The sequence below is a fragment of the Eubalaena glacialis genome, chromosome 13 (assembly GCF_028564815.1).
Source record: "Eubalaena glacialis isolate mEubGla1 chromosome 13, mEubGla1.1.hap2.+ XY, whole genome shotgun sequence".
Taxonomy (NCBI): Eukaryota; Metazoa; Chordata; class Mammalia; order Artiodactyla; family Balaenidae; genus Eubalaena; species Eubalaena glacialis.
Genome location: NC_083728.1, coordinates 18,967,615 through 18,981,470, shown reverse-complemented (window position 1 = coordinate 18,981,470; position 13,856 = coordinate 18,967,615). Strand labels below are relative to the sequence as shown.

General features: G+C 42.9%; 1 long non-coding RNA gene across 1 annotated transcript in view; it reads right to left on the bottom strand.

The window, feature by feature from the left end:
- Positions 1–6,306, bottom strand: part of LOC133103594 (uncharacterized) — a 49,067-nt gene extending 42,761 nt beyond the window's left edge. Inside the window, exon 1 of the long non-coding RNA XR_009703329.1 lies at positions 6,195–6,306. This is a non-coding gene — a long non-coding RNA (uncharacterized LOC133103594). The remainder of the gene's footprint in view (positions 1–6,194) is intronic.
- Between the last annotated feature and the right edge of the window lie 7,550 nt (positions 6,307–13,856).

Genomic DNA, 13,856 nt, shown 5'->3' with positions numbered 1-13,856 from the left:
GCTGTGTGGCCAAAAAAAAAAAAAAAAAAATCACCAAAGTCTAGTGCAGGGTCATTACTAGCACATGGCACATACTTGATGTAAGTGTGTGTTGAACAAATCAACAAATGAATATTTAAGTGTGCAGAAAGGGGATTGGGCATGTCCTCTGCAAACCAACCAATCCACAGAGATATTCCAAAACATGAGTGTCTTCAAGGACCCTGGAGAAACATGTGTGACCCCATCTTAAATCTGAGGTTGGTATGAACTTAAAGAAGTCCAGTTACATGTGCAATATTCCTGAAAAAGCAATTTTCCAATTATATCACAAGCCTTAAAAATGCCTGTACCCTTTGACCTAAAAATACTCTTCCTAGGGAGCGCTCTTGAAGGAATTAATCAGAGACATAGATAAAGATCTAAAATCACATTTGTTACACGGTTATTCCTAATAACAACAACAACAACAAAAATAAGGACTTGTTACCACAAACTGCTTTGTGACTTGTCAGTTACTGTGGGCACTGTCAAATTTGCTGTGTCATCTGTCTTCAGAGATTCAGGACAATTTAATTCAAAGGGGCCAGGACTGGGAGAAGGGATAGAGCGAGGGAAGGGGAGAAAGGTGGAGAGAGAAAGAGAGGAAAGGAGGAAAAAAAGAGTCAGGAATGGAGTCAGGGAGAGAGAGTAAAAATGAGACAGGAACAGGGATGGAGACAGAACAAAGACAGCAGTTCCCGGTGAGTTGCACGTGGTGAATAAATGTTTGTGGAATAAAGACTTAAAAGGGGAAAGAGTCAGAGATGGGAGTGGATTGAGAGGCGGGTCCCCAGCTCCCTGACCACATTAGACCTCATTCACCCTGGAACACCCACCGCTGAGACCCTGGCACACAGGGAGAGGAAGCTGGCAGCAGGGTGGAGGAGAGGGAGGCAGGGAAGGGGCAGGGCTCTTGGCAGTGGCTGCTGAGCCCCTGGGTGAGCAGGACAGAGGGAGGAGGGCTGTCTGACTCTGTCATGGGCTGGGCTTCCAGGGAAAGAGCTCAGGTCACGCGGGGTGGTGGTGCCATGTTGCAAGACCCTTGTGGTGGGTTTGGATGACATTGCCTCCCCCACCTTCCATGAACTCCTGTTTTCTGTGGGAGTCAACTTACTGATTTTCACTGGGAACTGCTGTTGCAATGCTGTAGCTGCCTTTGGATATTCTTGCAATGACTTTAGAACTTATCCTTCAGTTATTTCAAGTTTGTCCTTTTCATCCATAACTCAGATCTCAGAGGAGGAATCTTATCCCTTTCCCCTCTTGGTGGACTGGTGCATGTGTGTGTGTGTGTGTGTGCGCGCAGTGCACGTGTGGTGGATTATGTTTTCTCTGGCTCAGAATCCCTGCTTCCACTGAATGAGCTCAGTTTCAGGACCGTCTTGCCTTCTCATCCTGCCCTTCTGGTCTGCACTGCAGCATCGCATCCCAAGCAGCCTTACCCCAAACATCACGCCCACACAGTGTCTATATGAGTAGCAGTCCTTACTGAAGGTTTGGTGCAACAGAGACATTTTATACTGCCCTGTGGCTCAGCCCCTTCTCCACCTCAAACTCCCAGCTTTTGCCTCTTCTTACCCCTCCAGGTTCCCTTCAGAAGCCCAATTCTCTCCCTTTGATTTGAAAAAACAATTTAAGTCTCCACCCTTTCCTCATCTCAGGGTCTACCTTTCACACCTGCAGCATGTTTACAGTGCTTTATAAACAAAGGGCTGCCCACTCTGTCCCACTTTGCAGTAGCCAAGAACCAGCAAGGACTCTGAAAGATGAGGCTGTCTTAGATTGAGTTTCCAGAAGCAGAGACTTGAAGAAGAGGATTCATGTAAAAATTATTTATTTAAGAAATGTTCCCAGAGGGCTTCCCTGGTGGTGCAGTGGTTAAGAATCTGCCTTCCAGTGCAGGGGACACGGGTTCAATCCCTGGTCCGGGAAGATCCCACATGCCACGGAGCAACTAAGCCCGTGCGCCACAACTACTGAAGCCTGCACGCCTAGAGCCCGTGCTCTGCAACATGAGAAGCCACCGCAGTGAGAAGCCCGCGCACTGCAATGAAGAGTAGCCCCCGCGCGCAGCAACGAAGACCGAATGCAGCCAAAAATAAATATAAATAAAATAAAATTAAATTAAATTAAAAAAAGAAGTGTTCCCAGAAAAAAAACTGGTTGGGGGGGTGAGTGGGGAAGTGAGACCTGGGAAGAAAGGAGGCTAAGGAAACACATGAGAGCAAGCAGAGTCCCAAGGTGGGGCAGGCCTGGAGCAATCTCTCATGGGAACTCTGGAGACATTTTAAAATTAACCCCACAGGGACTTCCCTGGTGGTCCAGTGGTTAAGACTGCGCTCCCAATGCAGGGGGCCCGGGTTCAATCCCTAGGTCAGGGAACTAGATCCCGTATATACGCTGCAACTAAAGATCCTGCACGTGGCAACTAAGATCCCGAGTGCCGCAACTAAGACCCGGTGCAGCCAAATAAATAAATAAATAAATAAGTAAATAACAAAGGAGCAAGAAAGCTGGAGGGCTATACCCCCATGTTTTCAGTCATTTGTCAAGGGCTAATCCTGAAACTGGGCAGGACCCTGTGGGGCTCCTGGGCACAAAAGCCTTTCTGTGTCCCCTTCTCTGCAGTTCCAAAGGGCAGGTTCAAACAGTTGCTAATCAGGGAAGGGAGGGTATGTGGAGATAAGGGAGGGGCAGTCAAGAAACAATAGTGCAGCCTTGGGGTAGGGTCCTGCTTCCTCCTCAAGGGATATACATAATATCTTTGAGCTCTTCTGCAGAACTAAACCCCCCACCAAATGGAAGATGTTCCAGAGAGAAGGTCACAGTTCAATAACCTTGAGAACCACAGATCACGAGACCACCTGATGCCAGAAGATCCCTAGATTGAAGGAATGCAGGTCCTGCATGCACCTGGATCCTTATCAGCAGCGCCGCCGCTTGACTATAAAACTCACAACCCTCCCCCCTCCCCAATCCCCGGGTTGGGACACACAGTTTTGAGGGCATTAGTCCGCTGTGAGCCCCTTTGCCTGGCAAAGCAATAAAGCTATTCTTTTCTAGTTCACCCAAAACTCTGTCTCTGAGATTTAATTTGGTGTTGGGGTACAGAGGCCAGATTCGGCGTCAGTCCTGGGGGGGGGGGACACACATTCCTAGGTTCTCTACCAAGAGATCAGGTGCAGGCTGCTGGGAGCGACATCACAAGGAGACCTAGTGTGCATAAAAACAGTCCAGGAGTCCTGGGGGCTCTGGGCACAGCACCAATAGTATCTGCTTCGCTTCGGAGCCTTTCCCTTCCCCCCCCTTACCCACCTCTGAGAGGGAAAGGCTGCCGTGTAGAGAATAACTTCCTCACTGATGGGAGTCATGCCACCCCTTAGAAAGCAGAAGCAGCTGTCACTGAGGATATGGTGTTGGCATGTGTGGTATAATGAAAAATATACTTGGTTTCCATCCCTGGTCCCGGGAGCCGAGCTCCTAAAACCCCTGTACTTTCCTAAGGGATAGGAGTATCTTTTGTTATTCACAACAAGCCCTCTCTAGGACTTCTGAGTTTATGCTAATGAGATGACGGGGTGGGGGGGGCCTGCATAGCCTCAGGAAGGGGCTGGTCACTAGAAAGACTGAGTGATTGACAAGATTGGAAATTTCAGCCCCACCCCCTGACCTAAGGGAAGGAGTTGGGGGCTGCAGATCAAGTTCCATAAAAACTCTTGCACAAGGAGATTTGATGAGCTTCTGGGTTGGTGAACACACCCACTTGCTGGGAGGGCAGTGCACCCTAGACCCACAGACAGAAGCTCCTGAGCTCAGGACCCTTCCTGACTTCACCTCCGTGGACCTCTTCAGTGGGCTGCTCATCTGTATTCTTTGCGATATCCTTTTTAATAAACTGGTAAATGTAAGTAAATGTTTCCCTGAGCTTTGTGAGCTGTTCTAACCAATTTATAGCCGGTCGGTCAGAAGCAGAGGTGACAACCTGGACTTACATCTGAAACCGAAAAGGACCCCGTGGGGCTCCTGGGCACAAAAGCCTTTCTGCGTCCCCCGAGTTTTGTTTGTAGGAAATAGGCTTCATTCAGCCTCCATGACCTTCCCTGAGTTCTAAAGGACAGGTTCAAACAGTCCCTAATCAGGGAAGGGAGGGGATGTAGAGACAAGGGAGGAGCAGTCAAAGCACATAGTGCAGCCCTGGGGCGGGGTCCTGCTTCCCCCTCCAGGGATGCACATAACAATATTTTTGAGCTGTTTTGCAGAGACTAAAAGCCCCACCAGGTGAAAGAAGTTAACTGTATGCTGCCCACAAGCAGGTAGACTCCAGACCAGCTGGAACCAGAAGGTTGATGATGATGACTCCCGATTACCTCACCACCAACCAATCAGAAGAATGTCCATGAGCTGATCATGCCCTCCTCTTTCAACCATTATGATAAAACTCCTCACTACCCTCTCCAGGTCAGAGCACACAGTTTTGAGGATATTAGCCCACTGTGGCCCCCTTTGCCTGACAAAGCAATAAAGCTATTCTTTCCTACTTCATTCAAAACTCTGTCTCCGAGATTGAACTCAGTACTGGTGTACAGAGGCCGAATTTTGGCATCACATCTGAATTTGGGGCAGTCTTGCAGGACTGAGCCCTTAACCTGTGGCATCTGGTGCTAACTCTAGGTAGATAGTCAGAATTGAGTTCAACTGCCGGACACCCAGTCGGTATCCGCTGAGAGCTGGAAGACTTGCTTGGTGGTATTGAAAATACCCCAGAGCATACTTCTTCCTTCTCCTATTTTCCAGCCTCTCTCAGGCATGGGTTGGCGTCTCAGGAGGGCTGCAGGGCGTTCACGGTCGGAAAGGAAGGGGTGAGCACTCACACCAAGTCCTGGGATCAGCCCCTCAGAACCTGCACGTGGAACTACTCAGCTCCCCTCCTAGAGGGGGAAATAAAGTCCCCACCCCAGGTCATGGAGCCCTGGCTGCACAGACGACTACTGCTCTGTTCCCTTTCAGAACCTGCCCCACCTGACTTTGGTTTGCTAGATGCCAAGGGCAAGTTAGCATCGTGTTTGAGACACAGCTCTCCTGTCTGTGGCTATCTACCCCATGCTGGAAGCAAGGTAGCCGGTGTTGTTGTTGCCCAAGTCCTGGCTTTTGGGGACGGCCCTCTGACAGAGGATGAGAAATCTGCTGTTTTCCCCACTTCATGAAGTTACCCTCAGGGACTGGAGTCATAGCCACATGGACCCCTTGAGTCTGAGGGACTGCTGGTGACCTCTGCGACCCTGGGCTGTCCCTCAAGAGTGCGCAACGTTGCCTCCCCTGGGATTAACTCTCCTAACAGGGGGAATGGGGTGGGTGAGATGCAGCTGGATCCTGGCCATCAGTGCTTTTCCAGTAGACTTTCGCTTGCTCCAGCCGAGCCTGACTCCCTTTCCTCATTTCAACAGCACCCTCCTCTGCTGTTCTCCGCACGAGTGTCACTGTTCTGAACACACGCGCAGAGAACTCCTCTCTGCTCACCACAGAACTGGATGCCGTGCCAGGCATCTGGCCAGCCATGGCAAGGCTCTGAGACCCGGAGGCTGCTGCAGACTTCTTGCAGTTTCCTCTGCTCCTCCTCTCTGGGACTTTCCACATTCCAGCGCCTGTGCGTTGTGGGGGCAGTGACGCTGAAAACACGTGCATTTCTTTCCACCTTGTCCCCAAAGCCTCAGAATGACAGTAGAGAAATTAACAGGGGAAAAAGCATATATCCACAAGGACCAAGAGAGTTGGAGAGGATGCAGGAACAGAGAACAGATGACAAGAAAAGCTGAAAAGTCAGTGGTAGCTGATTTAGGAGAGCAGAGAAGGCTGACATCTAACCCTGAGAAGGGAGGTCGGGCACAGTAAGAAGCAACAGGCGGACTCTTTGCCACAGGACTCCAACTGCAACAGCCCTGAAGATGGGGAGGAGGGGTAGGACTGAAAATAGGAAGTGCGTCTTGGCTGTGCATCTGTTTGAGGAACAGGGAGAACCCCAGACCTCCACTCCCGCCCCACACAACCAGACAACTGCCCTCCCCTGCAGTGGAAGACGATGGGCAAGTCAAACTAAGAGGTACTGGACTCGGAGACACGAGGCACAGTTGAGAACAGGGAACTGTACTAAAAATGGGCATTCAGTGAAAGCCTACCTGGAGGTGGGTGGCGAATGACTCGCTCACTTTCCCTGCCCAGCAGCCAGAATGATGGTAGATCAGCTTACATCCTCTGGGAGGAAGAATGGAAGATTCCTCTCTTCGGAAATAGACTAGGCCAAGAGAAAAGACCTATTAGCATTTGGTGTTTCCCGGGTGAAATAGCCCGAGTGCCCAACTGATCAGCCTACTGTGAAGCCCACGTGCAGACAAGCCCCACCCATGCACCCAGGACTCAAAATCGGCATTTTGGTGCCTTTACTCATGTCAGAGACAACAGCTAAGCATCCCTTGACATGAAAGGGGAGTTTCTAACATGAAAGATAGAGACATAAATCCGTTAATCACTCAACCAACCACCCTAGGAGGAAACAGGGAATGCAGAAAGCAAAAGAAAATTGCAAGAAAATTCTAAGCCTTGTTTGTTTTGGGACCCAGGGCAGGCTGCCTCAAAATATGTCTCCATGGCATATTGATTATTTTCAATTAAGGTTACTTGAGAAACAGCTGGTAAAAAAATGATTTATATAGAAAAACCCACTCTAACTCCCTGAAAGTGGGAAATAATTCTCCCATATGAAAGTATCTTTCCAAACCAGGAGGAAAGCAACCTTATCACCAGAATGAGGGAATTTAAGGCGAAGAAAACTATAAACAAACTTCATTATTTATTCTTTAGTCTGTTACCTTAAGCACAAGCCCTGCTGATTTATGAAATCCTCACAAATAATTATGCATTTCTTTGTCTAAAACTGATACATAAACCGTCTGCTTTGGTCACTTTGAGGGTCCCATTTCTATGAGACCTCTGTGATCACAAATTAATTTTTTTTTCTCCTGTTAATCTGTCTTGTGTCAATTTAACTATTAGAGCAGCCAAAAGAACTCAAGAGGGGAAAGGGGGAAATTTCCCCTTCCATGACATTTGTATCTATGAATACTACAAACAGATAGGAGTAAACAAAGAAAAGGAACTTAGAGAGAATAAGAGCTTTAAAAAATTCAAAACATCTTAGCAGAAATAAAAAAAGCCAATAGATGATTTAGAGCATAATGTGAGAAATTCTGAGAGTAGAAAAAAACTACAAAGAAAGAGCAAACAGGACAGACGAGCTAAGAAAATTCAAGGCTTAGCCCAGAAGATTCAACAATTGACTGATGTAAGTTTCAGAGAAGAGAGAAAATGAGGGAAGGAGATGACCAGACTAGTAGACATGATAGGGAAAAAAAAAAGGAAATAACTTAATGCCCGTCCTTGGGAGAATAGTTAAATAAATTGTACTATCTCCATACAATGGAATGCTACACGGCAATGAAACGATACTAAACTATAGCTATGTGCGTAGATGACTCTTAGGAACAACGTGGAAGGAGATGCAAGCCACAGAGGAGTGCTGCTTGTGTGTGATGCCATTTCTACGATGTTCAGAAGCAAGCAACAGTCAACAAGGTACAGTTTAGCGACACATACATGAAGAGTAAAACAATAAAGAAAAGCAAGTGAATTAGGAGAAAAGTCATGAGAGTGGTTATGTGGCTGGTGGAGTGTTAGGGCATGAGGGGTGGCCCTGGAAGTCAGGGCATGGGATCAGAAAAGAGCACATAGGGGGACTTCCCTGGTGGTCCAGTGGTTAAGAATCCGCCTTCCAATGCAGGGGATGCGGGTTCGAGCCCTGGTTAGGGAACTAAGATCCCACATGACGCAGGGCAACTAAGCCCGTGCGCCACAACTCCTGAACACGTGGGCCACAACCAGAGAGCCCACATGCCACAACTACAGAGCCCACATGCTCTGGAGCCCACTCGCCACAACTAGAGAGAAGCCTGTGCACCACAATGAGGAGCCCGCGCGCCACAGCAGAGGATCCCACGTGCCATAACGAAGATCCTGCGTGCCGCAACTAAGACCCAACACAGCCATAAATATTAAAAAAAAAAAAAAAAAGGGCACATAGGGAAATTCCAGGTATTGATAATATCCTAGTTCCTAAGTTGGGTGGTGGGTTCATGGGTGTTTATTTTACTACGATGCTTCATAACTAATATTACTCATATTCTTATATATTGGGCTGGCCAAAAAGTTCGTTCGGGTTTTCTGTAAGATGTTAACAGAAAACCTGAACGAATTTTTGGTCAACCCAGTATATGTCAAATTTTCCCTTTCTCTCTCTTTCTCTGACCGCCTGTCTCTCTCTCTCACACACAAACACTATGAGAAAATTTCTCTGAATTGGGGATATGAGTTTCTAGATTAATAGAGCCTTAATGTCCAATGCAATGGGGGAGAAAAAACCCTACACCAAAGTACATCTTTACGAAATTTCAGAACATCAGAGATATCATACAAGCAATAAGAGAGGAAAAACAACTCATATTAAAAAACTGAGAATCACTACAGTGTTGGTCCTCTCATCAGTAAGACTGAAATTAGAAGACAACAAACCTAGATTCTGACGGAACAAGATTCCTATCTAGAATTCTAGGCCCATGAAAGTAGCAAATGAGAGAACAGAATTAAGATAAACTCAAACAAGTGAGGCCTTAAAAAATTTATTTTCTGTGTATCCCTTCTCAAAATGAGAGAATTGTGCTCCACCAAAAATGAGCCAGTAAATCAAGAAAGAGGAAACCATGGAAACCAGGACACAGGGATTCCAAGACAGAAAAGAGACAAAAGGAATAAAAAGGATGCTAGTTGAGGGAAATTTCCCCAAAACAGCAGGAAGCAGGCACAGCACAATCCAGTTTGGAGCAAGAGAACAAGAAAACTCCAGGAGAGATTTCTCCATGAAAAACATACAACTGACCGTTGCCTAATATTTAAGTGAATGGAGAGGAGATTTACAGTTTTGTGCAACAGCTTCAGGAAGAATTACTGATTGGCACATAGAAAACTAAGCCAAAACCAACCAACCAACCAACCAAGATTCCACTTATATACTCCAAGGAAAACCAAAAGTTGTACAGGATAGGGTATGTAAATGTAATATACAATGTGGCTCATGAGTATATAATATTTACATAATCCTGAATATTGATGGAACCAAAAATTACAAAACAACTATATAGGAAGAATGAAGGCATTGAAAGTATGTTTGTGGGTAAGAGTGCGTGGAATTTAAGAGAATCAAATCTGTATCTTCTGTAGTTGTAAGTAAATGCTTAAGTTCTAAAATGAAAAGAATCAACCAAAATAGTAGGATAGGGAACACTCCCCAACTCAATCTGTGAGGCTATCAAACCCTGAACCAAAACAAGAGTAGGACAGCCGAAGATAGGAATTTATAGCCAGGTTGACTCATAAACATAGATGTGAAATTTTGAATTAATATTTAGCAAGGTGAATACAGCAGAAGCAAGCTGTTCTTACCTCATTAATGCAAAGTTGGTCCAACTTAAAAAAAAAGTATTACTATAAATCATCACAACAATAGCTTAAAGGAGAAAATCTACATGATTATCTTGATAGGCACAGAAAAGGCATTTGATAAAATTCAGCACCCGTTTATGCTAAAAATAATCTTAGCCAACTAGGAGAAGAAATTTCTTTAACTTGATGAAAATTTTCTACCAATAATTTATACATATAAAATACTTAAATGGTGAAGTATTAGACACATTCCCTTTAAAATCAGGAAGGTGACTTATCAAATCAACACATTGTACATCTTAAACTTATACAATATTATACGTCAAATACATTTGAATTAAAAAATCAGGATATAATCTTAAAAAAATCAGGAAGATAACAAGGGTGTCCTATAAAATCTTTCTATTCAACATTGCATTTGGACAGTCTGGCCAGTACAGTAAGACAAGAAAAAGAAATGATATAAAGATCATAACGGGAGAAAAAAACCCTATCTTGTTCTGAGGGAACAAGACTCCAGCCTAGAATTCTAGAGCCAAACTCAAAAATTAGAAAGAAGAATTAAGACAAGTTCAGACAAGACAAGTATCAAAAAGTGTATCTTCCACGCATCCTGTGTTAGTTTCTTATTGCTGCTATAACAAATTATCACAAATTTAGTGGTTTAAAACAACACAAATTTATTCTCTTACACTTCTGGAGGTCTGAAATTAGTCTTATGGGACTGAGGTGTCGGCAGGGCTTGTTCCTTCTAGAGGCTCTTGGGAAGGATCTGTTTTCTTGTCTTTTCTGGCTTCTAAAGACAGCTTGTGTTCCTTGGCTTGTGGCCCCTTCTGCCATCACGAAAGCACATCACTCCAACCCTTGCTTCCATAATCACATCATCTCTCTCTGCCTCTGTCATCACATAGCCTTCACAGTCTATGACAAATTCTGTCTGCCTCTTAAAAGGAACTTTATGATAATCCAGAAAAATCTCCCCATCTCAAGACCCTTAATTTCGTCACATCTACAAAGTCCATTTTGTCACGTAAGACAACATAGTCACAGGTTTAGGAGACTGTGATGCAGGCATCTAGGATGTGGGTACTCAGTCTACTGCACATCATTCTCATGCAATCATTCACAGGTTACATGATTGTCTACATAGAAAAAGCCAAGATAATTTACAAACAGATTATTAGAAAAACTATGAGAGTTTAGCAAGGTGATTCAATTGTTTTCCTAAAATTCAGACACAAAGATGTGGAAAATATAATTTAAAAAAAGATGTTATTTACAGCATTAAAAAACTGTAAAGTACTTTTCAATATATCTAACAAAAGATGTTTAAAACCTTTATTAAGAATTATTTTTAAAAAGATAGAAAAATCTTAAAGATGACCTAAATAAAGAGAAAAACATATTGTGAACCTGGACAGAAACGCTTAGTATCATAAAGATTCCCCAAGGGAATATATAGATTTTATTGCAATTATAATAAAAATCGTGACGTGTTTCTTTGGCAACTCAACAAGCCAATTCTAAAATGTAAATGGCAATGTACAAAAACAGGTAAGACACACATGAGAAAGAAGCAGAGGATGATGGACTCACTCTAGCACACAACAAGACTTATCTTACAATAAATATTTATTTTATAATAAATATTTTATAATAAATAAGTAATTACCATAAAGTATGGTAATTAAGACATTGTGACAATGGATCAGGGGTAGATATCTACACCACTGGAACAGAATACAGAGCCCAGAAACACAGCCATAGAGGGACATCTGACATCTTTAACAAAGTGGCTTTGCAGATCAGTGGAGAAGGGACAGATTTTTCCAAAAATGAAGATGAGTAATTGGTTATTCATATAGGAAAGAATAAAACTGAAACACTTTCTTGGACCAAATACAAAAATCCAAGTGGAATTCAAGAACCCAGGAGGAAGAGAAAACTTTTAGAAGAAAATAGGAGAGCATGTATTATGATCTTTGTTTAGAGCAAAGATTTAATAAATTACAAAAAGCACAACCATAAAGAAAAAAGCTGATAAAGTCAACATCATTAAAATAAAAAAAATGCCTGAGTATCAAACGACATCACTAAAAATACGAAAGGACAAACTGCAGACTGAAAAAATATTTGCAACATACATCATTGACCAAGGATTCAAATCCAGAATATATAAATAAGTTATAAATCAAAAATTAAGAATACTCAATAAAAAAATGAATAAAAGGTAAAGAGGTAAATCATAGAAAAAGAAGCCAGAATGGCTAATAAATGTATGAAAAGATGTTCAACCTCATTATTAACTAGGGAAATGCAAACTAAACCACATGAAGTACTATTTCATATCCAGTAGGTTGGGATAATTAAAAAGTCTGACAATTTTAAATGTTTGTGATGAAACGAAGAATTGGGAACTCTTCCACGATGCTGAAGTAAACGTAAATTGGTACAAGCACTTTGGAGACCAAGTAGGCAATATCTAAAAGTGAAAATGCATACATTGTTCAACCCAGCAATTTCACTCATGGGTATATGAATCACATAGGATAACATGAGTTTATACCCTAGGTTCTTGCACTTGTGCATTAGGAGGCATTTACAAAAATGTTCATTGCAACATTGTTTGTAATAATAAAAAATGGGAAACAATTCAAATGTCTGTCAACAGGACAATGGGTAAATAAATTGTGGTATATTCATATACTGACAATAAAAGTCAGTCTTATAAAAATAATGGAAGTTTGAGCCAGAGAGTGATATGATTTTGAAAGATCTCCATTTTTAGATGCTTTATCTCAGTGCTATATAAAATATAGTCCTTGGATAAGGGGGGTTGATTATCTGGTCTTCCATGAATTAAATATAGAATTGAGACTGTTTCAAAACTTTTATAGCAATTTTTTTCTTTCTTTCTTTTTTTTTTTTTGCTGCACCAAATGGCTTCTGGGATGTGGGATCTTAGATCTCCGACCAGGGATTGAACCCAGGCTCTCGGCAGTGAGAGTGTGGAGTCCTAACCACTGGACCGCCAGGGAATTCCCTTATAGCAAATTTAGAGTGATTTTATGTATGTTGACTCTAATCATTAAAAAATGGGGCCACTATTTTGTATTTTATAATTCATTATAATTTCATTTTTTCTAGAAATAAACTCTTACTTACAAAAGTATTGGTGTGCAAAGAATTGAAAACAACCAACCAAACTGGTCCTGAACAAACAATCTGAGATGAATCACTCTACCTTAAGGAAAATTGATATCTATGTGATTTCTTTTTCTACAACGTTTAGGTTTTCTTGCTTATTGGAGATCTTGTGCTCTACTCCTAAAATATTAATGTCCAGCCTGGGATTCCAGAATTGTTTTGTTTGGTTCCGGATATTTGCTTTGCATATAAAGATGTGGTTATTCTCTGCAGGCATATCCCCCACAGACACATGTAAATGTAGCTGTAATTTCCTGTTGGTAAACAGCAAGTATTTATTTACTTATTTTTAAAAAATTTTATTTATTATTTTGGCTGCGCCGGGTCTCAGTTGCGGCATGCAGGATCTTTAGTTGAGGCATGCGGACTTCTTAGTTGCGACATGTGGACTCTTAGTTGAGGCATGCAACTAAGGGATCTAGTTCCCCCACCAGGGATCGAACCTGGGCCCCCTGCATTGGGAGCGCAGAGCCTTACCCACTGGACCACCAGGGAAGTCCCCAACAGCAAGTATTTAAATTTAGAATCAGGTGGCAAGGTTGATATACAGATGTGTAATAAATTGGATTGCTTTCAAAGCAATACTCTTTCCAGTTAACTGTTAACAGACAAGTTTGCTGCTTTTCTTTATCAAATACAATGTGGTATGTGAAAACACTAGATAGCGTTTAAGGTATTTCACGGATTTTTTACACAACAAATGGACCCTATGCTATAGAGGAACAGAAAGATATAAATTAATAACACATAATCATTGTAAGAGAACAAAATCAAACTAAATCTCCTCTCCAGTGCTTGACAGCACACTTTCTGAGAAGTTTCAGGCCGTGTGTGGTCTCCCCCTGGGGCTCCAAAGCCTGCTTAATGGCCTTTATGACAGCAGGAGCCCAGCCTACTTGGGATTCTGCTTCTAAGATACAACACAGTAGGAGCCTCTGATATGTCCAGACATATCTGTTTTGGATCTCCTTTTCCCCTCACGAAAAACCTCCTTTTTAAAAATTACATTTTTGAAGCCAGGTTACTTACTGATTTCCAGGATCCTCTTACACCTGCCACTTCTCAAAGGAATTTTTGGATAT